Source organism: Danio aesculapii, chromosome 5 (assembly GCF_903798145.1).
Source record: "Danio aesculapii chromosome 5, fDanAes4.1, whole genome shotgun sequence".
NCBI classification, from domain to species: domain Eukaryota; kingdom Metazoa; phylum Chordata; class Actinopteri; order Cypriniformes; family Danionidae; genus Danio; species Danio aesculapii.
In genome coordinates, this window is record NC_079439.1 from 25,722,467 (window position 1) to 25,748,626 (window position 26,160).

Below are 26,160 nucleotides of genomic sequence, written 5' to 3' on the forward strand. Positions count from 1 at the left end.
TTTGGTTGTCAGATCACCTTTTACTGCTTTATCGTCTTCCATACACACACTGTGACAACTGCATTCAACAACCTAATTTACTCCTGAAAAATCCAGGTGGTGACAAATGCATTTACACAAATAAAAATCCATTAAGTGTGTATATAGCGAACAAAGCTGAACTAGTTCAGAATTAAATCTACATCATACTGTAGATGTGACTCCCTTCTGAATGTTGTCATGCATATGAAAAGAAATCATAGGGAATGAGAAATGGCTTGGGTAATTAGTGTTGCAAAAACTTGCTGGAAAAATATTCTTAAAAACTCGAGCCCAATAACAAATGTTAACCCAAATGCTTTATCTTAGAAATAAACATTCCAAAATATTATAACCTGCACCTGCATACTTTATTCTCCATTAACTGAAACGCTTAAGTTCTGCATGAGCCAGAAGTTTCTGAGACTTTTATTTCAGTATGTTGATGTACTTCCAACTGAAATGGTATATTGAGTAGGGCGGGGCTTTATTTTTGTGGATCATTCCCTCATACAAATCAAACTGTAGTCAACAGAGAAGGAACGCCACTTCAAAATGGAGAAGGAAATCGGTTATAAAAAATGGCATGGCAATTCTTAATAGAAATCAGTCAAGTTTGGTGAAGGAAAAATCATGGTTTGGGGTCACATTCAGTATGGGGGTGTGCAGAAGTGTATAGCAACATCAACAGCCTGAGGTATCAAGACATTTGTGCTGCCCATTACATTACAAACCACTAGGAGAGAGCAAATTTTCAGCAGGAAAGCGATCCTTCTCATACTTCAGCCTCTACATCACAGTTCCTGAAAGTGAAAAAGGTCAAGGTGCTCAAGGATTGGCCAGCCCAGTCACCAGAAATTAACATTATGGAGCATGTCTGGGGTAGATGAAAGAGGAGGCATTGAAGATGAATCCAAAGTATCTTGATGAACTCTGGGAGTCCTGCAAGAACGCTTTCTTTGCCATTCCAGACGACTTTATTAATAAGTTATTTGAGTCCTTGCCGAGATTTATGGATGCAGTCCTTCAAGCTCATGGGAGTCGTACACAATATTAATTCTTTTTCCACTGACTTTATATTCTATACTGTACATTATTTCTGTTAAGTGAGGAGACTTTTGTCTAAGCATAGTCAGACCTTTATGTCCTAATTAAACAATTAAAAATCAAGACATGATCATGTTTAATTTTGGTAAAATAAGTGTAATCTAGAGGCCTTTGCCTTTCATATAAGCCACTTCTGAAACCAAATGATCAGCTAGAAGTCAAGTTATTATTAGTAGTATATATAGTAAGTTATAGTAATATATAGTAAGTAATATTATTAAATTATAACAGCTGAGAATAACAAGTATTTGGTCATTGGTCAGAATGTTGCTACGGTTACCACACATCAGTCAATTTCAGGAGTGAGCTGTTAAATATACACTGGCAGACCTGAAATTGTCTGTGCACTCTGTTCTGAAGTTTTCATTGTTTTTAGAAGTCTTGTGTTCACCAAGGTTGCTGTTATTTTTTCAGCAGTGCAGTAAAACCTTTACTATTTTGAGATATTTTAAACATTTTTAAAAGACAGCTGAATTTTTTGCAGCCTTTACTTCAGTCGTCAGTGTCACATTTTCTGTTAGAGATCATTCAATTATGCTAATTTGCTGTTCAAGAAACATTCTTTCATTTCTCTGTCATTATCATCAAAACTGTTGCACTGTTTAATATTTTTGTGGAAACCGTGATACATTTTTGAAAGAAAACATGACGGGATATACTTAAAAAGGCAGTAGTTTAAAATAGAAATATTTTGTAACATGAATGTCTCCACTGTCACTTTTGATCAGTATAATGTGTATTTGCAGAAATAAAGTATCAAATTCTGTAAAAACATTTCACTGGATTTTTAAAAGGAGTGTATTTTGTCTCCCGGCAACTCTCCAGAGCAGGGTAACATAACCTTAGATTAACCACCTTATGAATGTTCATAAGTAAAAGTAGCTTTAACTTACTGTAGGTTTAAGTGCATTCTACATAAACAGCTTCTGCTGGCTTGATCCTGAAATATTGTAAAGTATTAAAGGAAATGTATCCATTAGAAGCTGTTAATACCAGCCTGTTGGTAGCATGTTCTGACATGAGGTAGTTGCCCTTGCCCATGTTTGTAGCACAGTCCCCCTGTTGGCCCCTGATTCCCAGGCCGAGGACAATGAGGACTGAACGGTACGGGCAGCTCTGCCTTCAGCCATCTTAGTCATGAAGCACAGAGAGCTCTTCTAATGCCATTCATTTTTCTGTGCTGTCCTCGGCATGTCACAGTGTCACATTTCCACACTCCTACAAACAACCGAATATGTCATACATGACATTGTCTTTGTGTGTCACTGCATGCTACATGTTTTATTCATAAATCTTGATGAGTGCACTAGTGTGTTAACTTGAGTCTTTCTGTTGATTTATGCTTGCATGTCTGAGATCTTTTGAAGAACAATAGTAGTGTGTTTTGGGGACAGCAGGGTTTCATAGCAGCAAAATAAAGGTGAAGTGAAGCATACTGTCGATGGCGTACGTGTGCATGTGAGTGTGTGTGTGGGCTAACAGCCTTGGCTGCAGGCCACCTCGTCAAAGTCACTTACTCAAACTCTTAGTGACGCGTGTAGCTCTGAGCACCTTGGCTTAAGTTACAGTTCCAGTAATAGAGAAGAAAGGCCTCATACTTGCTGTTTGGCATCGATAATAATATCTTAGTTGCACTTCATCTCTCCCTCGCTCTATCTTTCTCCCACTCTCGTTTCTTCGCTCACCCTCTTTCTGCTTTTCAATTCCTTTTACCCCTTTGCATTTTGAGAGCTCGCTACAAACACATCCACCCCTTGCTTGACTATTAAACTAAAGAGACAGTTTGCTGACAGGCCTTCTACCGGTGAACTACAAGCCAACAAGGAAGATTTATGAAAATATGCTGTCTGTCATCTCTTGTACACTTTAAAACTCCACTTAATGTGAAGGGAAGGATGCGTGTGTTGGTGCCGTTCAAAGCGAAAGTGAGAGTTCCTCACCGTAACATGTTTTGATCTTGAGCGTTTTGCTCTTTGAATGACTTATTCATCGAAACGCACCTCAGATCGTCCCAGGTAGCATCTTTGATCAATTTGATGCGCTAATACGTGGTAGGCCTGGAATAAATGCGTCTTTCACTTAAATTTTTGACTCCGTCTCTCTCCTTTTAATAGGCTTCCTTCAGTTTTACAGCGCTGTTGAAATGAGAGCTGGTGACAAGGATGTCAACAGCAGTTTGTTTCGCGCTACGCAGGAGAACAGTACCCTTCTCTGTTTCACCCCGGACCTCTCTGCCAAGCAGTCTAACCGTCTTCCCCACATGTACGCGGACGCCAGGCGGTATTACTGTCAATCTCCGAAGCATTGTAGTGACGTGAGGAATCACCCCCGAGACACCTCTGCATACTCCGCACCTACCTTCACCTCGCTGTCAGAATGAATAGGACGTTAACGTGCCGTGACCATGCCAGAGCACCTCAAGAGATGGGCCGGGGGGCTGGGGGGGACGGGGTTTGGGAAGACGCTATGCCACACACGTTGCCGTCCTGCACTCGTACTGATAGGGGCTCATTCCAGCATATATTCTCTGAGTGGGATCAGCTCCACTACGCTGCACTTTCTGTACGTTTTGATTTACATTGCAAAAATAACTCACTGGGTTAATGGACGGAATATTTTTCTCCTTACAATCGTTCTTGACTTTAAATCCTCATTGGAGGTTAATCTATAGCTCTATCCCTCCCGTCACTTCCAAGTCACTTATGGTAAATTACAGCAGTGTGCATGAAAAATCTCCACCGTACAGACTAAACCGTGATAAATCTTCGTGAACATCCCCCTTCGCTTGGGAAAAAAAATGACCACCTTGTCTCCGAATCCCTCCTGGAAGAAGAAAGACAACCTTCTGTAATAAATGTAAACGATGAAAGGAGGGGAAAAAAGTTTTCATGTGGCAGAGGGATTGATTTTTGTGATGAATTAGTTAGTGCGCTTTCAACTGTCAGGCTGTTAATTTATGAGTGTGCAAACTTCCAAGTGTTTGGCTTGGCCGTTTAGCTCTGCCTCCCCTCAGCTCTCTGAGGTGACTGTAAAATGAAATATGGAGGCAGCGTGTTACTGTTTTATTTATTTCACTGCCTGGAGCTCTCACACAGCTATTTGTTCAAATACTCCAGAGTGCCGTGGAGAGCTTGATTCCTGCTCACATTAATAAAGATAATATTTTGCAGGCCGAGTATAATGGTCGAAATGTCACCTCTAACAACGCTCTCTCTCTCTCTGACCGTAACTTAACAGGCGTCCTTTTTATTTGCTAGGGTTTTCTACCTGGTTTTAAGACTTTTTTTTTCTCGCTGTTTGCACATGTAAGGTTGTCCAAATGTCACCTAGTGTAATTTGGAAGTTTTAGTTGTCAAGGTTCTTTATGGCTTAAGGTGCCATTTCTCCTCTGTCAGAGCTCTCTAAAGGCCTCCATATACTCACAGTGAAGTCCTTTTTCATACTTAAGAGGTGAAAAGAACTTTGAAAGTATCTGAGTATACTGTTAGAAAGCATCCTGACAGCGGTACTTACAGTAGTTGAATATGTAAATATGTTCTCATGATTTTCTCTAAATATACAAAATGAACAGAAAAAAATTACAGCGGTGGGAAAACAGCAGTTAAGGAAGCATCTGTTAATAGTTTAAGAATGTTAGTTTCTTCTTTGGAACTAAAACGTTTTTATTCGGGGCGTGACGAGACGCTTACTCCACTAGACGAGATATGAGATTGTATGATGAAATACATGAACGAAAAATAGTAGAGTCTTTTATTTTATTTTATAGTAATAGAGTTTTTTATTCAACTGAAAAAAAAATCACAAAATTCTAAACAATTTAGCTGCTTTTTAAAAATCAACTTGCAATGAATGTTTTTTAACTTATATTTGAATAAATTCTATGCCATAAAAACACTGCAAAATATTTTGCTAATATATGAATGGAAGATTTTTAATCAACTGGAAAAAAATGCAAAATGCAAAACAATTTAGGCGCTTTTTGAAATCAACTGAATGTTATTTTACTTCTATTTGAATGATTCTATGCAGTAAAAGACATGCAAACACTGCAAAACATTTAGCTATAAACTCTACTGACTCTACTCTCACTTTTTCCGGACAGCATAACATGTGTTTGGTGATGGTGGAGTGTGTGAGTTTACTGCGTGTTTGTGTGTGTGTGAACTCTAAGATGTGTGTGTGACCTGTGGTCCTTTACTGAATCGATAAGTGCAACGAATACTGTCAAACAGTCTTGTGTGTATGGAATATCCTGTCCCAAAATGTGGTTAAAATTCCTACATGACGATAATATAGTTTGATAACGGTGTTTACATGTCTGTATTGCACTTCAATAATGCGACTCAAATAGGAATACTTCACGTGTCTTAATTCGATTTGTGTTCACGATGATTATGACTTTCAGCAAATCTAAATTGCTATTCCATCGCATGGTTAATGTGTGTGTTGCGGCAGCTGTTGAACCTCATCGAAATAAAACTGTTTCATCACGCCCAAGCAACCAAGTGACCTATGCGAATGACGCGCAACACAGAGGCCAGTCTGGATTGCCAGGTGTGTGCAGAAGCACTTGATTTGGGGTTCAAATCTACTTCTGCCTCCAATATTTAGTGCTAGTTTCACCCTCACGCTCTATCATGCTAACATTACAACTCACGCGATAAATTTTCTCCTCAACTAGAAATCTCATCGCGATTAAGGCTGATTTATACTTCTGTGTTGAGTGATCGTCGTGACCCACAGTGCCTGCCTTGTACGTAGCCGTGCATTTATATTTCTGTGTGCTAATTGTGTTGCTCTGCAATAACACTTCTGAAACGCTAGCTGGCAGTAGGTTATGTTATGTTTCTCTGTATCGAGGTTCTTCATGGGTGTTTTGTTTTTTTGTACGCCAGCTTAATGTACATGTAGCTAAAACTCACTCATTCAGAGGCGGAACCAACAGACGTGCAACAACTTTGATCATAAGGTAAACACAAAACAAAAGTTTCCATCTGGAGCTCCTTTATGGGACTCGACTGTAAACACTCGCTCTAATGGACTTGTGGCTCTCAGCACCACCCACACTCGTTGCTGCTACCAAGTCGACCAATCACAGAGCTTGTGCTACGCATCATTGCGATGTGTTGTTACATTTTTTGAGAGGTGCGCATCAGCCATGGCAAAGCCTATGCGGCTGCGCAAAGGCTGCTGCCGAGCATACGCGTGTGCTTGAAGCAAAAGTATAAATCAGCCCTTAATCCTGTGAGATCTCATGACACGAGATATCGTCAGACCCCTGGTTTTTATGAATGTTGGATACAAAAAACAACACTGGATCCCATTAGCATGAATATAAAAAGACACTGTCAAAACACAAAACATCACAAGTTAGGTTTTGAATGGGGTGTGGATGACAGTTTTCATTTTTGAGTGAACTACCCCTGTAAGGCCCCAACATACATTGAAGTGAAAAACAAAACGAAGTGTTATGTCATTTTAAACAAAAGCTATTATCAGATGCTTCCTTAACTGCAATTTTCTCACCACAGTAACTTTTGTTGTTTCGTTTATTTCATGTATATAGCGAAAATCATGCAGAACATATTTACAACTTTATAGCACTGTTGCATTATTTTCATTAAGACCCTTCTCTTGAGTTTAATTAAATGGACTTGTGGTGTTTAAAAAAATTATTATAAATGAAATAGCACTGAAATTAAATGTAAACATTAGATGGAGAACTTTAATTCAAATAAATGGAGGAATTAAATTATTAAAATGAATATAAATATGTGTGCTTAAATTAAAACAAATGGAAAATGTGCACAACAAAATGACTAATATAAACTAAAGCAAAAACTAAAACGAAAAGGCTAATTCAAATCATTAGTGAATAATGTAATTTTAAATAAACACCAAACACTGCCTTGAACAAAAAAAACATTTCAAACTATAAAGTAATAGTAAAAGGAAAAAGTAATTGTAAAATAGAAAGTAAATAGTTTCAAAGAAGTAAAAATGAGATCAACATTCATTCATCTTCATGTTGTCATCACAAGCATTCCTCTGTAAAACACAAAAGAATACGTGTGATGACAACAAGAGGATGAATAAACGTTGATCCCATTTTTACTACTTATTGTTACTGCTATTATTTACTACCATGTCTTCAAAGCACCTGGTTCAAGCAAGCTCACGTTAACCCCTGGCTTATCTCTAATGCATGCCAATGATCAGACACACACACACACACACACACACACACACACACTCCTTGTCCTCCCAAAAGTTCCTGTCCTGCTAGAATAATAAAAGAGGGGTCATGCTCAGTGCCAACCTTTGGAGCAACCTAAGAAGAGAAAAGAAACGGGCGGGAGAGGAGGGTCAAAGCCAGGGGTTGTTAAAATATTCTCAAACCATGTCGCAGCAGAGTTCGTCCGAGCACAGAAGTCAGAACACGCAGCGCCACTTATCTTCAGTTTAAGGTCAAAATGAGATCATCATGAGAGCAGGAGAGCGACGGGAAGGAGGAGGAGGAAGAAGAAGAGGAGGCGGAGGAGTGCATGGGGAGATCTAAGAGAAGCAGAAGTTGTATTTCAGCCACAACTGTCCCATGACCTGCTGACCCTCACAGACCACAAGCTTCTGTATATCAGCCTGACAGACGAATGGAGCGCTTGTCAGCAGGGGAGGAAGGTTTTCTCTCTCTCTCTGCGCTCAGGAGAGTCTGCGGCTGTGTGTGCATCTGCATCTGTGTGTGTGTGTTTGGGGCTGTGTGTGTTCCTGAATTCCTGCAGAGTTCACGGTGAGGCCAGCCCCGTGGTGGAGTGTGCTGTGGGCTCATTAATTAAAGGCTGTGACAGTGGGACGGCAGGCTGTAATTGATGCCTCCTATGCGGCAGGGGGGCCGCGCAGACACACACTAAAAAGGGTCACTGTTTAGACAGGCAAAACACGCAGCCGGCCGCACAACCATATGAAAACACATACACACAGATTCTCATACATAACACACAGATGCCGGTCCAGGATACACACCCATTCCGCATGTTAGCAGAAACTGTGTATACTTTGAATCAGCACACACTTTTTGGTTTGGCGGTTTGAATGTGCGTGTGTGTGTGTCTGTGCTCCCGTGACTCCTATTCCTTGTCAGTAAGGAGTGAGAGATGACCTGTCAATAGTGAGGACAGACTGCCTCTTGTCAGGGTCCTCAGAGTTCCTGCTGGGCGTCCTTTGATCTGCCTGATGAATAATGAATAACAACTGACAGGCCGGGTCAGACACACAACCCTCTGAGAGCGCTTTGAGTGTGTGTGAACTTCTCAGTGGGAGGGGGTTCACTTTCTCCCTTCTTAGTATGATTGGCCCCTCTCATGCTTTTCCAGTGTGTGTGTGTGTGTGTGTGTGTGTGTGTGTGTGTGTGTTATCCTGTTGCATTAGCCAGCAGTGTTGGAGGTGTGTGAGGAGACAGGTATGATTGAGTAGGCATGATAGAAGGGTCATTCAGAGGTCGTCTCCACGGTTGGCTTGTCACTCTGAACACACACACCCACACAGAGCTTATGTTCATAATGTCAGCGGCACTTCTTAAATATTAGCTTGGATTTTGTTACTGTGTTGGATATACTCTTCTACAAGATGTTGTTTACACACTTGCTTAAAGACGTCTGCTGTGTTTACTTTCCTTATTTCTGTATATTGAGGACAAGTCATGAGTAGATTTTGCAAAACTTGAGGTTTTTGAGTTGATGAATGCTAATAATTAATTAAGTCATTAAAATTAAGTCTATATAAATAATCAAAGTAAAACCTTTACTTGGCATGATGAAATATTTCATGTGTTTTCATTATTTGACATCCGAGTACTGCGAACATGCGAATGCACTGATAAATTATTAAAATATTAACTCGAATTTCAACTTTTAAAGTACTACAAGTTAATATTCTAGGTCAAAGAGGTTTGCCAATGTCTGCTGTATAAACATTTGTGGAAAAAATATTTTCACTTTGTGATTTAAAGTCAGGGTTATTCCACCAAATATTGATTTCTCAACTCCGCTGAAGTTGAAACACTGGCATTAGTAACACTGGTAAACATGGCATGATTTTGTTATTTTGACCAAATGTCATTTCATGCAAAAAACAAAACAAATACACTTTTGTTTAATTTTAAATTGGGAAGAAATGCCTTTTGTAGTTTACAAAAGAAAACAAAATGACATTTAACTCAAAAATATACATTGTAAATGTAACTTAAACAGGGAAACTGAGAATTTTCAGTGGATCTGTTAATCTTTCTGAAGCTATACTGATTGAAAATAAATTGTTTATGTATATTAGATAGATCAGTTAATCATTGGTCTGGTTATTAATATTTTAAGTAATAAAGAATTGAGTTATGTTAGAGAATGTAGAATAATTGAAATTTATATGACATAATATTATATATAACTATTGTAAACTTATAAAAAAAAAAAAAAAAAAATATATATATATATATATATATATATATATATATATATATATATATATATATATATATATATATATATATATATATATAGCTTCTCCTGCTCACAGAGTCTGCATTCAATAAAAATACAGTATAAATTGTGAAATGTGAAATAACATTGCACTGTAAAATAACTGTTTAAAAGTAGTTTATAATTTAATTTAATCATTTATTCCAGTGATTTTTAATGATGAATTAAAATTTGAACTTTGTCAGTCACATAATCCTTCAGAAATCACTCTAATATTAATAATAATAATAATTATTATTATTATTAAGAGTAATAAAAACAATAATGACTGGAGTAATCATTTCATTTGAAATTACATACAATAAGTTATTTAAAAATGTTAATAAATATTTAACAATTTAACAATTGTTTTTTACATTTAATAAATGATGAACAGAATAATAAAAAAAACATGAAAAAAACTGACCCCAAATTTCTGACCAGTAGTGTATATATATATATATATATATATATGTATATATATATATATATATATATATATATATATATATATATATATATATATATATATATATATATATATATATATATATATATATATATATATAAATATACAGTTGAAGTCTTATTAGAATTATTAGCCCCCCTTTGAATTTTTTTCTTTTTTCAATATTTCCTAAATTATCTTTATCAGAGCAAGGAAATTTTCACAGTATGTCTGATAATACTTTTTCTTCTGGAGAAAGTTTTATTTGTTTTATTTCAGCTAGAATAAAAGCAGTTTTAAATTTTTTAAAAAGCATTTTAAGGTCAATAATATTAGCCCCTACAAGCTAGTTTTTTTGATAGTCTACAGAACAAACCATTGTTATACAATAACTTGTCTAATTATCCTAACCTGCTTAGTTAACTTAATTAATCTAGTTAAGCCTTTAAATGTCACTTTAAGCTGCATAGAATTGTCTTGAAAAATATCTAGGAAAATATTATTTACTGTCATGGCAAAGATAAAATAAACCAGTTTATAACATAAAACTATTATGTTTAGAAATGTGTTGAAAAAAATCTCTCCGTTAAACAGAAATTAGGGGAAAAAATTAACAGGGCACTAATAATTCACAGTGGCTAAAAATTCTGACTTCAACTGTATATTGGAAAAATGATTTTTTTTAAATATGCTACCTATCAAATTAATATTGTGTCCATCACATGTAATGAATTACTTTTTGTTAACCAGGAAAATAGTAGCATTTCCTATAATGCAAATGGGGGTTCAAATACTTTCAATTCCTCTTCTTGTCGTTTCAATTTAAATTCCAATTCACATCATCACCAGTTCAATTCAAATACACATTCATCAACTGGTTCATCCTCGTGTCATTACAAACTTGTATGAGCTTTGAATGTTTGCTACAGTTCAAAGAGATCTCAGGAAATACAAATATATCTAAAGAATTTTCTCGTGCATTTTAACATTCAAGTGTTGTTTTTTTAAGCATATTATGTAAGGTGTTGCCATGACTCAGCTATTATACTGTCATCTACTGCCAGAGTAGGAGATTTTTTTACCCTGCTCTATTTAAATCTTGATATCATTATATTTTATAGTAATATTTATTTAATATTGTCTTAATTCTTATATTTTTGTTTATAGAATAAAAATGCTTTCATCATTTATTTATCCAGATGTTGTTTCAAACCTGATTGCCTTCACCAGTTTAATTCACATTTACACTCATGATGCAAAAGGGAACCAATTCTTCACTTCTAAATTTTGTCCAACCTCGCTATATATCTAATGCTTTTCTAATGAAGCTCTCTCTCACACACACACACACTGCCTGTCTGACTCAGTGAAGCGGAAAGTGTTGTTTCAGAGGAATTAAAAGTGAAAGGTGAGAATGTGGGGCAGGTGTGGAGGTCTGGGCCAGGCTCTGGTCGTGACCACTGCTGCAGGACTTCAGAGGTCAACACCGGGTCTGCAGAGAGAGAGAGAAAGGGAGAGAGAGAGAGCCCTGGATCCTAGTTCCTGTTTGTTAGTTTAGACCCTGCTGTCACACACACACAAATGCTTGCATGCCCCTGGGCCAAACTCCCCAGTTCACGCAGGAGTCAAGAGGCTGAGGAGCAGGAGAATGTGGTTTCAGCTGCTTAAAGCCATCAGTGAAGTTTCAGTCTATTAGGCTCGGAAATCACATTTGCAACAGGTCTGGTTGTAGTTAGCCAGGGCCCCATTGGAGAGTTTTGTGTGTGTGTGTGTGAGCGCACGCCAGTTGTTAATTTGTCTTCAAAGATCTTGCGTACTTACCGAGACCTATGCTGAGATCACTTTATCACTGGGATTTGCAGCGCGGCGCGTTTGGTCCTCACCCCAAGCCCTGCTAAAGCTCTGAGATCACACACTCTGTCAAACACTCACCTCGTCAGACACACCCTGCATGACACTTTGACAGATTGAGACATGAAGAGACACTTCTTAAAAAAAATACTACCTGTTGATGATGGGGTGAGGTCAATGAATGAATGACTGGGATCAGCCTTTAATCTTGTAGTTACTCATTTCCTTTATCTGATGACAATATCATTGAATGGGGTGTGGAATATAATTTTGCTGGATTCTTTTCATAACACTTGATGAAACTCCCCATTTAATAGAGCTTTTAGAACGCATTTTTATGGCATGTTAACTAGACTTACTGTCAATGTCAAACTTTTACGGAAACGGCTTTGTGAAAACATCATAAATATAGAGCATGGCAGAAAGTTGGCTTGAGGTGTACCTTTCAAACTCTTGTGTTCTGATTTCCTTGGAAGGTTTGAAAAATAGCGGCAGGTACAGGATTTCCCCCAACCTCTTACCTAGTCAAAATGTACATTTTCCGAAGGCTTTTTGTAGTGCGAAGTAACTTATTTTATTAAACACATTCCTGTTTTTGTAGGTGGTTGCCAGAACTCAAAAACAATAGTGTTGTTTTTTGCTGGCACATTGAGACAGTACTTTTTTGATTGGCTCTGCTAAAATATTCACTTGTCCCACTATTAAAGAATGATCAACTTATTAAAAGCTATATATTCATATAAAAATGCTATCATGTCATCTCAAACTTGTATGAAATTTTCTTCCCTGACTTTAAGGACAAAGTGGACAAAAATATGAAGCATTTCTGTAAAAGATTCTGTTTAACCGAAGTAAGAAAATCTAAATACAAATAAAATAACATATTATGTAAACATCAAACTGAATAGTCAATACATTTTACACATGTGAAGCAACTGCAAGTATCAAACTGATTAAATATTCATTTTTAAAGTAGAAAAATAAAATGGGCGACACGGTGGGTCAGTGTTTAGCACTGTCGCCTCAAAGCAAGAAGGTTGCTGGTTTGAGTCCCAGCTGGACCAGTTGGCATTTCTGTGTGGAGTTTGCTTGTTCTCCCTGTGTTCACATGGGTTACCTCTGGGTGCTCCAGTTTCCCCACAGTCCAAAGACATGCGGTACAGGAGAATTGAATAAACTAAACTGGCCGTTTGTATTCCGTGTATGAGTGTGAATGTGAGTGTGTATGGGTGTTTCACAGTGCTGGGTTTTTGCTGGAAGGGCATCCGCTGTGTAAAACATATGCTGGATAAGTTGGCGGTTCATTCTGCTGTGGTGACCCTTGATAAATAAACGGATTTAAGGCTGATTTATACTTCTGTGTCAAGCACACGCGCATGGTTCGGCGCAACCTTCGCGTGGTCGCATAACCCTCGCCATGGCTGACGCCGATGCTAATGTGCACCTTTAAAAAAAACTGTAACGACACGTCACAACGACACATAGCGCAAGCTCTGTGATTGGTCGGCTTGGTAGTGCTGACTAGTGTGGGTGGTGCTGAGAGTCTTGAATCCGATGGAGTGAGTGTTTACAGTGGAGTCCCGTGAAGGAGCTCCAGATAGAAACTTTTGTTTTGTGTTTACCTTATGATTAAAGTTGTTGCACGTCCGTCGGTGCCCGCCTTTGAATAAGCGAGTTTTAGCTACTTCTACATTAAGGTAGTGTTCAGAAAAAACAAAACATTCGAGAAGAAACTCAATACAGAGGAACATAACTTACTGCCAGCTAGCATTTCGAAGGTGTTATTGCAGAGCAATGCAAACAGCCCGCATAAGTATTAATGCTTGCTATTGGCAGGACAGACGTCGTGGGTCACATCGATCACTCGACGCAGAAGTATAAACCAGCCTTAAGCTGAAGGAAAATGAATGAATGAAAAATGAAATAGTACTTATTGGTAAAACATAGCTCAGTAATTTGAGCAACTTTGAAAAATATTTTTTTAGAGTGTGTTGACAAAATGTTTAAAAATATAATAAATTGTGTAAAAGTTTTTTTGTGTAAAGTATTTTCAGTATACATTAACTTAACCCAAACCTAATGCACTTCAATATTGTTATTATTTATTTATTTATTTATTTATTTATTTATTTATTTATTTATTTATTTATTTATTTATTTATAATAATAATAATAATGATAATAATAATTATTATTATTATTATTATTATTATTATTATTATTATTATTATTATTATTATTATTATTATTATAAGCACGTTCCAGTATAGTCTGGAGTTTTATTGTCAAGGATTCAAACATGCTTTTAGACTGAACACAACCTACACATTCAAATGTAAATTTACTGTGTAGTTTATAAGTGTTAACCGAATCATTTTCTTCATGTGCATGATTTAAAAGATGTGCATTTTCAGCCTCCCTAAATGCCTCCAAAAATGCTAAATTACTGAAAGTGTTAGAACTGATACCTAAAATAGTCTGATTAGTGAATCACTGTGGAATAAATGATTTAGTCATTTGAGTTCAAACAAAACGGAAACATCGATGTTACTGTAACATTAAACTTGATTTATCTTGGTTCCACAAAAGAAAAATATTTAAACAAACTGAGGTACAATTGACATTTTGGATGGCCTATTCTACAGCAGGAAAGATCACAATTCTACACATTGTAATGTACTCTATGTACAATCTATCTTCATAAATGCATAAACATACTTTTGGAAAATGATAGCATATGACAAAAGACACTACTAACTTGGTTGTAGTTATCACAACATTTTAATCATGCTGTATTTGCACATTGCACAGATTAATATTAGCCAGCGCATAGCTTGGTGACAAATTAAGCTTGAGGTTTTATTCAATTAAATGTACTTTTGCAAGGCATTAAAAATGGATGTACAAGATCAATGCATATAAGTTTTTCTGTGGCAACCCAGAAATGGCCCATCCTTCATGTCTGTTGCACAGTCTGTGATTAACTGCCAAAGTATTTAAACCAAGAGAGAAACAGACTGTGGATCTCACTGAGTCAAGATCAGGCCTATAAATGACTGCAGGAGGGAAGGTGCTGTTGACATTTAAGCCATACAGCAAACTACACACACACACACTACTGAACTCTTCACTCCATAGTGTAAATACAAGCGCCCTCATATCCCCCTCTATAGAGTTTACGGGAAAGACAGCACCAGTAGAGAAGTGTCCAAACAACATGAGTTATCGCCCCGCGGACACTCAGAGCACACGGAGAGGAGACGCTAAGCAAACACGGCCAAAAATAAAAGACAAACAGGAATAAATCTAACACTGTGAATAGGGAGCAAGTGATTTATCGCTGTATTGGTATAGAATTTACAGAGAGAGCGAGGCGAGATGCTTCAGCGTGTTTCCCCCTGTTTAACCCCGACTGCTGACAGAGGTCCTCCATGTCCTGTACACCTACAAACAAAAGAGATCAAGACCCACTCTCACGCCACCGGGAGCCATGGCCGACGCAGATAACAGCGACGTCACTCCCAGTGCATGTGTGTGTGTGTGTGTGTGTGTTTTAACTGGAGGTTGAGGAGAAACGGTTTTACGGTGCAGCTTGGCAGGCCTGAGGTTGTAGGGTGTCAAAGTGATGTAATAATAGTTACCAAGCAATGAAAGAAGTCTGTGTCTCATTTTCTACATGGACCTGGAGGAAGAGAGAGAGATGGTGAGTTCGCTGTGGTGATAGAGAGAGAGGGGGGGTGTATGCGAACGACGTACGAGTGTCGAGAGAGCAAGAGAAAGGAATAGAGAGAGAGAGAGAGAGAGAGAGGGAAAAAAAAGAGAAAGTGAGCCAAAAGCTCAAGATTTGACGTGGGCGTTTTTCTGACAGCTATAATTCTCCAGCCTACAGAATTTCATCAACACGAGTTGTGTTAAAGCTCAGCCCGAGGGCCTCAGCCCTTTCAAGTCCCCCGCACTGACAGGTAGATTTATTAGTCCTGAAATTTGTACGGATCACACGTCACTCATGGCAAACTGTCAGAGTGTCAGAGCAGCGCGTCCCTCCGGGGCCCGGCGCCATCACGCTCTGCTTTAGCAGCGGCACACACACAGGCCAAAGCACGGCCCTCAAACACTCGTTTCAACTTCGTGTTCACATTAAAACATGCCATTTATTTAATTGAGGTGCATTATATATGCAATTTTGTCCTTCAAAGTTTAGGGTCAGCAGCAGTCATTTCTGATTGCTCGCAGGCTGCGTTTGCTCAGCATAAATGTTTTGAAGCTAATGGTGAATTAGATGTAATTATAAATGCTCCTGTGAAATTTGTGGCCTGCGAGAGACGAAGGAGGATTATTAGGTACGGGGTGATGAGCGATGGAGGAAGAGAGGTGATGGAAACGAGAGGAAAGTGCCTGTGAACTGCAGGATGTTCAGCAAAGCCAGGAAATTTACTCTGGACCTCGGTATGACAGGTCACACATTAGAGCCGAAAGAGCCTGACTTAACATAAAATGAGTAAGGGGGAGAGAACTAGCGAGAGAGAGAGCGCGCGAGAGAGAGAGATTGGCATGTTCTTTTGGCTGCTGCGAAGAAATTTCCTTCACCCGAACATCTGGTTCCTATATTTCAGAGTTAATTAGTCATATTGGGGTTGTCTGAAGATAAATTTATCATCGAGAAAAAACACAAACAATTTGAAAAATGAAAGGAAGTGGGTGACACACGGCTGACGTTAAAATAAATCATTTCAGTGTGATTAAAAACTTACAGCGCTGATGATAGAGTGAGTGAGAGAGAGCGAGACATGATGGGATTTATGGTCCCTCCATCTCAAGTAAAGTCCCATCTGTATTTCTTAATTATTGGTTCTGCTTTCTCTCTTCTTTTGGCTCTTTTTCTCTGCTCTTTCTCTGCTTTCTCTTTGCGTCAAATCCCAGTGTCGCCTTTTATATGTTGACATGGCTCATTCACGCACAAACAGCTTTCTCTTTTGAACATTATATATCAGATGTTGGATTGGGACTGACAGTTGCTCATTGTAATGGTGTTCCTGTAAAAATAAAACATTGGTTAGTTTCAGTAATTTTTATTTAATCTCTGCTTGTCGTTACAAAGGCGTATGACAGACCAAATGCAATGTTAATTTGTGTCCTAAGGGCTCCGCGAGATGGACAGAGCAAGGAAAGTCAGAAGAAGGGAGGAGAGAATGTGTCTGTCAGACTGTCTGTTAAGGGAAGAGGCATAATTACACTCTCAGCAGTGAAGCAAACACACACACTCTCACACACTCTCTGACAGTTTCATTAAAATCTGTCTTCAACCCTCTTCTCTAGGAAACGGCGGGCTGTGATCCAGAGTTAGAGAGAGCAGTAAATGAAAGAAGAGCAAAGAAAAAAGTTTTTAATTGTTCTTTCCATTCGCTTAAAGATACTTTAAATATTTTTTGTTATTCATGTAGAACTGCAACAGTAATGTCTGCATATATAAAGAGATAGTCCACCCCTTAAATTCTTAACAATTCTTCTAATATAGAAAGTCATACAGACTTGGAATGAGATGAGAGCAAATAAATTGACAGTTTTTGAGTGAACTGTCCCTTCCCACAAAGGTGTTTAATATACACTCACCAGCCACTTTATTAGGTACACCTTACTAGTACCGGGTTGGACCCCCTTTTGCCTTCAGAACTGCCTTAATCCTTCGTGGCAAGGTACTGGAAATATTCCTCAGAGGTTTTGGTCCATATTGACATGATAGCATCACGCAGATTTGTCAGCTGCACATCCATGATGCGAATCTCCTGATCCACCACATCCCAAAGGTGCTCTATTGAATTAGGATCTGGTGACTGTGGAGGCCATTTGAGTACAGTGAACTCACTGTCATGTTCAAGAAACCAGTCTGATATGATTTGCACGTCATCCTGCTGGAAGTAGCTATCAGAAGATGGGTACACTGTGGTCATAAAAGGATGGACATGGTCAGCAACAATGGTTAGGCTGTGGCATTGACAAAATGCTCAATTGGTACTAATGGGCCCAAGGTGTGCCAAGAAAATATCCCCCACACCATTACATCACCAGCCTGAACAATTGATACAAGGCAGGATGGTTTATAAGGATGGATATAAGGCCATGCGTTCATGTTGTTGACACCAAATTCTGATTCTGCCACCCGAATGTCACAGCAGAAATCAAGACTCATCAGACCAGGCAACGTTTTTCCAATCTTCTATTGTCTAATTTTGGTGAGCCTGTGTGAATTGTAGCCTCAGTTTCCTGTTCTTAGCTGACAGGAGTGGCACCCGGTGTGGTCTTCTGCTGCTGTAGCCCATCCGCCTCAAGTTGTGCATTCAGAGATGCTCTTCTGCCTCAGTTGTAACGAGTGGTTGTTTGAGTTACTGTTGCCTGGAACCAGTCTGGCCATTCTTCTCTGACCTCTGGCATCAACAAGGCATTTCCGCCCACAGAACTGCCACTCACTAGATATTTTCTCTTTTTCTAACCTTTTTTTGTAAACCCTAGAGATGGTTGTGCATGAAAATCCCAGTAGATCAGCAGTTTCTAAAATCTTTAGACCAGCCCGTCTGGCACTAACAAACATGCCACCTTGAAAGTCACTTTAATCATCTTTCTTCCCCATTCTGACGCACGGTTTGAAATGCTGCAGATCATCTTGACCATGTCTACATGCCTAAATGAATTGAGTTGCTGGCATGTGATTGGTTGATTAGATATTTGCGTTAACGAGCAGTTGGACAGGTATACCTAATAAAGTGGCCAGTGAGTGTACGTTATGTAAATTTAGGCTGTCTACAATCCAATCAAACTGGACTTGTCCAAAAAAAGACTAGTCATCAAATAGACACATTTGATAGACGTCACGTGTTTTGTCATTCATTCCCATCTATTTGTTGACTAGTCTATTTTTGGACTATAAAACAGTGATAGTCCAATCGCTGATAGCTCAAATTTAGCCTGGTTTTAGTCAAGATGTCTAGATGTCTATTAAACACAGAAAAAAATGCATGCTGAGTTTTGTCATGTGAAGGTTTAGCCTTGAAAAGACCTTATTGTCAAATTAGAGAATTCCCTGTACTTTCCGATACCTCACAGTTACTTCTGTACACTGTAAAAATGTAGGGTTCCACATAATTCATTCATGTTGTCCCAATACAAAAACAAATAAGTTAACTTAACAAATTAAAGTGGATTGAACATAAAACCATTTAATTGTCTTGAATTGTGTTGTTTCAGCTCATTTAAAATAAGTAGTTTGAACAAGCAGCAATTTTCTTAAAATTGAATCAATCGATTTAGAGGGTAAATCTGGTATCTGGTGGTAACTTCCACTTTTTTTTCTTTATGTCTGACAAACACTATTTATTGAGCAGCATAACTTTATGGTTTTCTTTGATTTTTTTTAATAAAATGTCGAGCTTATCTCTTGTGGCCGAGATCTTTGACAGCAGGTTGTCCAGATGAAGCACAAAAAAAACGACACTTTCAGCAATAGCTGAAGAAGTCTGTTTCAAATCTGTGATTTGTAAAAAATTGCACTCATTCAGATCTCCCAAAAAAAGGCCAGAGAAATGCATGAGATGAGAGTATAATCTCAATCTGTATCTGGTTTTTGCTCATTGCCAGGGTATGGACATACATTGTCTGGACATTTCAGAGAATTTAAACTGAAAACCAGCAAAAAACAGAACAAAAGGCCAGATTAACTTTGGTGAGGAGCATGTTGTGTTGACAGAAAAAAAACTGGTCCAAAGTTATGAAATGATAAAAGCAAGTGTAATTTATTTGGGTCTAAAGAAAGACTGGACTGGATGTGTGGAAGTTTTGTGGTTTGAGTTGTTTTCTGCAGCATGAGGCCTCTTGTACAGCTACATTTGAACTTAATTCTTTAAAAACATGTTTTAGGGCACCATTTGGCTTGCTGAATATGTATTTACAGTATTATATATCTGTAAAATATAACAGTACACAGTCCAATTTAAAGTACAGTAACATAATGCATGACCCTCCTACAGTAAAATACAGTTCACATTACAGTTAAATACTGTGTAATTTACAAAAAACGATAACAGGGAGTGTAATAGTCTAGTGGGGAGCTTTTAAATTTGATTCAATCAAACTGCCTCGGAGGCTCTGATCTGCATTCATCCCTTCTTATGGAAAACATCATAAGTGCCAAAATGCGGTTGTAGTGGCAAAAGCCTTCATATCAAAGGGATTCTTGTCTTTTGCTTCCATCACATTTCCCATAAACTTGCCGTGATATTCTTGATAAGCAAGTGTTTTGAGTTTCTGTGGCTGTGTTGTCAAGCTGCCACGATGAAATGCCCCATGGGTAAAGAGTGTGTGTTTGATATGATCGTGTTTGACATCGCACTGTGACACTCTGCACATTAGTTTGACAAAGCCAGACACTTTAGCTATTCTGTGTCACTTGAGTGTGTATGTTTACTGTCTATTTCTCCAGGAGACTTGTTTGAGAGTTCAGAATGAATGTAAGTGTTTTTACGAAGCAGACCATTAATAATAGGATAATACGAACAGATAAGAGAAAAACTGTCTCGTAAACAGAACTGTTGTCTCGACTGGCGTCAGAGCAATTATATTAGATTGATGCTGCAGGGACTGTAGCTAATTTATAGTGTTTCTGTGGGTGTGTGTGACAGAGAACTCGCTATTCTTTACAGAGAAACCAGCTTTCTGAGGTCAAGCCTTTACATATTTCATACACATCTGAGCACATGTGCAAACACACATGCTTCTCCGCAAAGCGGTTTGCTCAGGTTTCGCCTTTCTGGGGAAAGTTTCAGGAATATTGTCCCTAAAACCAAAGCAAAACCTGCCCACACACACAGATTTAGGTTGTGTGTGCCTATATATATAGTTCATGTAAGCATATTAACGCTTATTCAATGTGTGTGAAATGGAGGTTAGCCAGTCACAACAGAGGCCATTTATACACACACACACACACACACACACACACACACACACACACACACACACACACACACACACACACACACACATGTCTTCAATATACAGTAGCAGAAATATACATAAGAGACAAAGAAAGGATGGAAAATGGTGGTACCATAATTTAAGAGAAAACCAAAATAGTTTTTGCTGACATAGGAAAACTGAATTAGATAGAAAATGCTGAAAAAATGTTGAATCTGGGCTTTCTGGCAGTGTTATATCATTGTAATGGAGTAAGTGTTGTATAACAACAAATCAGAAAATGTTGGGACAATATGGAAAACATAAAGAAAAGCAGAAGGAGTGATTTCCAAATTTACTTTGACGTGTATTTCATTGCAGACAATATGAACACAAAATATTTCATGTTTTGTCTTGTCAACTTCATTTCAATTGTGAATACACATCCTTTCCTGTCATTCAGACCTGCAACACATTCCAAAAATAGTCAGGATAGGAGCAGTTTAAGGCAAGTAATGAGGTAAATTGTCAATGGGTGACCCATGTCAATGGGTGATTTGGTACAGAAACGGCATCCAAGAAAGGTCTAGTCCTTTAGGAGCAAAGATGGGCTGATGATTGCCAATTTGCCAACAAATACAGTATGTGAAAAAATTAATGAAATGTTTAAAAACAATGTTTCTCAGAGAAAGATGGGAAGATTTCACCTTCAACAGTGCATAACATCATTGAACGGGATTCAAGGAATCTCGAGGAATTTCAATGCATAAAGGGCAAGGACGCAAACCTAAGCTGAACTACCTCCGATCCCTTAGGAAACACTGCATCAAGAATCCTCATTCATCTATAAGCGATATCACCACACGGGCTCAGGACTACTTTGGCCAACCTTTGCCAATTACCAGTATACAAAGTTACATCCACAAATGCCATTTAAAACTGGACCGTGCCAAAAGGAAGCCCTACTGTATGTTAACAGTGTCCAGAAGCGCCATAAATTTTCCTGGGATCTGGGATGGCCGTCACACATCAAACTTGTACTGTGGTCAGATGAATCAGTATTTCAGGTGTTTTGGGGGGAGAAATGGATGCCTTTTGCTCCAAACCAAAGAAGAAAAGGACGCCCATACATATTTCAACAGGACAATGCAAAACCACATTCTACACATATTACATAGTCCTGGCTGCGGAGGAAGAGGATACAGGTACTTGATTGGCCTGTCTGCAATCCCTTCAATAGAGAATGTGTGGTGCATTTTGAAGCATAACTTGCGACAACGAAGACCCCTTACTGTTGCCCATCTTAAGACTTGTTTACAGGAAGTATAGGACAAATTTACACCTAAAACACTTTATCACTTGGTGTCTTCAGTCCCTAAACATCTTTAAGTGTTGTGAAAGGGAATGGCAACATTACAAAGTGGTAAATCCTTTACAATTGGAACTTTTTTTTTTAAATGTGTTGCAAGAACCAAAATTGGAGTGCTTATTTTGAGAAATAAAAATAAAAATAACGAGGAACACATTAAATAATGTTTTTTGTATTGTCTGCAATGAAATACAAGTCAAAGTAAATTTAGAAAGCACTACTTTATTTTTTATTAGCGTTTTCTATACTCTCCCAACTTTTTCTCATTTGGGGTTGTATTTTTTTTAAATAGCTTGAATAAGTTTTATTCGTGTATTTTCTGTTGTCATTTTAATTTTAAAGTCTTACAAATTTATTATTAGTAGTTAATTAGTTCTGTGTTTTTTTTTTCTTTAGTTGAGATATTTTAGCAAATAAAAATGAGAAATATGTCTTTGGCAGTTTGCTAAAATAAAATAAGATTAAGAAATGTACAGACTACTAAACTACTAATTAAATTCTAAGCATTTTAATGTAAAAAAAACAGGATTTCAGGATGGTTTAAATGACAGTATTTTTTTAAAATTATAAAGTTGTAATCACAATTTATATTATAAATATAATTACTGGTACTTGTTATCTATTTGATAATTAAATTAGAGTGATTTCTGAAGGATCAAATGGCACCGAAGAATGAATTGATCACTAAATATTCAGCTTTGCATCACAGAAATAAACTACATTTATATATTCACATGGAAAACAATTGTTTTACATTCAAATAATATTTCACAATACTCTGTTTGTATTGTATATATTTTATTACAATTTTATTTTTGATCAAATACATACAGCACGGATAAACAGAAAAGACTTGAACAAAAAAAGCATTTAAGAGTTTATCTTATTTAATTTAAAGTAAAAAAATATATATTGATTATTATTGATTTGAGGTTTTTATTGTTTTAGTTTTCATTATCAATGCTGCCTTTAAAGCAGAAGAACAGGCGATGCTAATGTAAACCAGCAAGGATCAGACTGAACTCTGAGCCTCATGAAAAACATCTCATACACACAAAGAGAGTAACAGATGACTCTGTGTGGTTGTGAGATTGATTCTCTTTTAAGTCATCAGAAGCCAATAAGTCTTATTGTTAGACAACCTTTAGAGCAGACAAACTTAAGACTCCATTCTTCTCTCGGAGGGAATCCAGCTTGAAATATTAGACCTTGGCTCTTGTTTTTTTTTCTTCTTTTTGTCTTCTCCTCTCTCCTCCCATTTCTGCTGAGGGATAATTTACTGCACCTTCAGCTGTTGGAATGTATTTGTAGTTGTGTATAATGGAGGTCATCTATCCTGCCTGTCAGCAGAGGGAAACACTTTTCTGACCGCAGCGGGGAGAGCTGTGTGACGCTCAGATCAGGAGAACTGTTCCTGTGGCCAAAAAAAGTTTGTGTGCGTGTGTGTTTTGGAGACGGGTGGGACTTTGTGGGTGTCAGAGTTTAAAAGACTGATTTTATGAGCCGGCCCGCTTTCTGAATGAGTGCACCAGCAACTCTACGCAACCTTCACACTACAAAGATTCAATGTTATAAACTTGTGGATTAATGCTTAGTTGGTGCTCATATGGTGGATGATATCCTGTTTATATCCACCGCCATGTTCTGTGTTCACTCCCATTCAAAATATAGCGATGGTATGACTTTTTTGTGTTTTAAAAAAGTTGATTTTCCTCAGTAAGACTGCTTTTATTTAAGCAAATATACAATATAACCAGTCGTTTTGTAAAAGGTTATTATATTTTCTCTGTTGATGCTAAATTTTAAAATATTAGTATTATAGTTTTAATTCATATTTAAAGTATATATTTTATTGTTATGCATAATTTTTAGGTTATATTATCTTAAATTTTAATAGTTTTTATAAAATTAGGTATTTAATTATTTTTTTCAGTTAAACTAAATTACTATAAAAAATTTTGGCTCATAAAAAATGTATATCTTATTTCCAACATCTCTGTAAAACTCTCAAATTCAAATCAAAGAGAGACATTGGCTTTTACAGAGTTAGCTTAGCAAAGCTAACAGCGAACGTAGTTTTGGGACTACAAAAAATACATCTGGGTTAGTGAGATCACAAACCCAGGTTATGCGCATTCACCACACTCATACAAAGGGGCATGGGTCAGAGGTGCTGTAATGTTATAGCAGAGAAATCTAAAATGGCGTCCATTCATTCATTCATTCATTCATTCATTCATTCATTTTCGGCTTAGTCCCTTTATTAATCTGGGGTCGCCACAGCGGAATGAAACGCCAACTCATCCAGCATTTGTTTTATGCTGCGGATGCCCTTCCACCTGCAACCCATCACTGGGAAACACATACGCACTTTATTCACACACACATACATACACTACGGACAATTTAGCCTACCCAATTCACCTGTACCACATGTCTTTTTACTGTGGGGGAAACTGGAGCACTTAGAGGAAACCCACGCGAATGCAGGGAGAACATGCAAACTCCACACAGAAACGCCAACTGATCCAGCTGAGGCTTGAACTAGCGACCTTCTTGCTGTGAGGTGACAGCACTACCTACTGCGCCACTGCATTGCCCTAAAATGGCGTCCAAACACTACTATTTCCACAGAGCTTGTTCTGTTTCTGTATTTGGGCTTTAAAAGGACACGACACAAAGAGAGAAGTGCTTACAGTTTAATTTTAATTATGTTCCAGAGAATATAAAGAATATATAGCTAGCATTTAACAAAGGATAGCTTACAAAATCTTTCCCACTTCAGTGCTGGATTCAGTTAAAACTCCTCAAAGAAGGAGCAGCTCCAACCATAATAGACGACGCTGTGGATTGTGAGCCACAACCTGTAAGTATTTTTATTCGTTAAAATTTATCTATTACATAGACAGTTTCTAGCTTTAACGGTATGTTGTAGTGAGGACATAAACAAGGATGTAAACAACGGGAAATGCTGTTTGGCATTGTTAACTATTTCGCTACAATTTCATAGTTATCCGTCAAACCACTGTAACCCACAGTCTTCAGCAGCGCATGCAGTGTCTCTCTATGCGGTGCTTTCTCCTGCATTCGACATCTCAAATAGTAAACTCACAAAAGAGATGTGAACGTTTCGTATTACTTACATGTGCTTATGACCCGAATATATGTGAAAGATACTTATCAAATTTTATTTTAGAGAGCAGGTGTGAGGTTCAGCTGTGTCCTCTTCATTTTCTGTCTGATTCAGACACAAACTGATGTGGCTAACAGCTACTCTGACTGACAGTGTTTATACAGCGCAAAAGCGCGTGCTTGTAGGGGCTTGATGCTTTTCCTGGTGACGTGAAGCCGATACGCGTATCACAGCACATTATGTTAGCTGACCAATCAGATCCTCTTGAGGGGGGTTTCATGTTAGCGGAGTAGCAGTACATAATCAAAGTAAGCTATATGAAAAAATAACAACGGGATTCTCTACAAATGAAGCACAAGAACACATTGCTTTGCATTTTATAAACACAACCAAGCCTTAAAAATACACTGTGGACCACCCCTTTAATATAAAACAATTAACAGTTTATTTTAAGTATTTACCTAAAGTCTCATATTGACTTCACACTTTTGAATGTTAGAGTATCTTATATGAGAGATTCAGAAATTGCATATTTGTGTATAGAGTAATTTGATAAGTTGCACACAATGCAAAAGACATACAAAAATGTAAAAACAAAACAGGTAGAAAAGTTAAACGGGTAAAAAAAGGTAGTTCACAAACAAAAAACTGGCATCATTTAGTTTATTTGATTGATTTTATATCTATTTCCACACTGTTTTCTTTGAATTGGACTAGAGTTGTGTCACAGAGTCTAATCATAATATTTTTATTTTATTTCTAACTTTCTTTTTGCATTTACAAG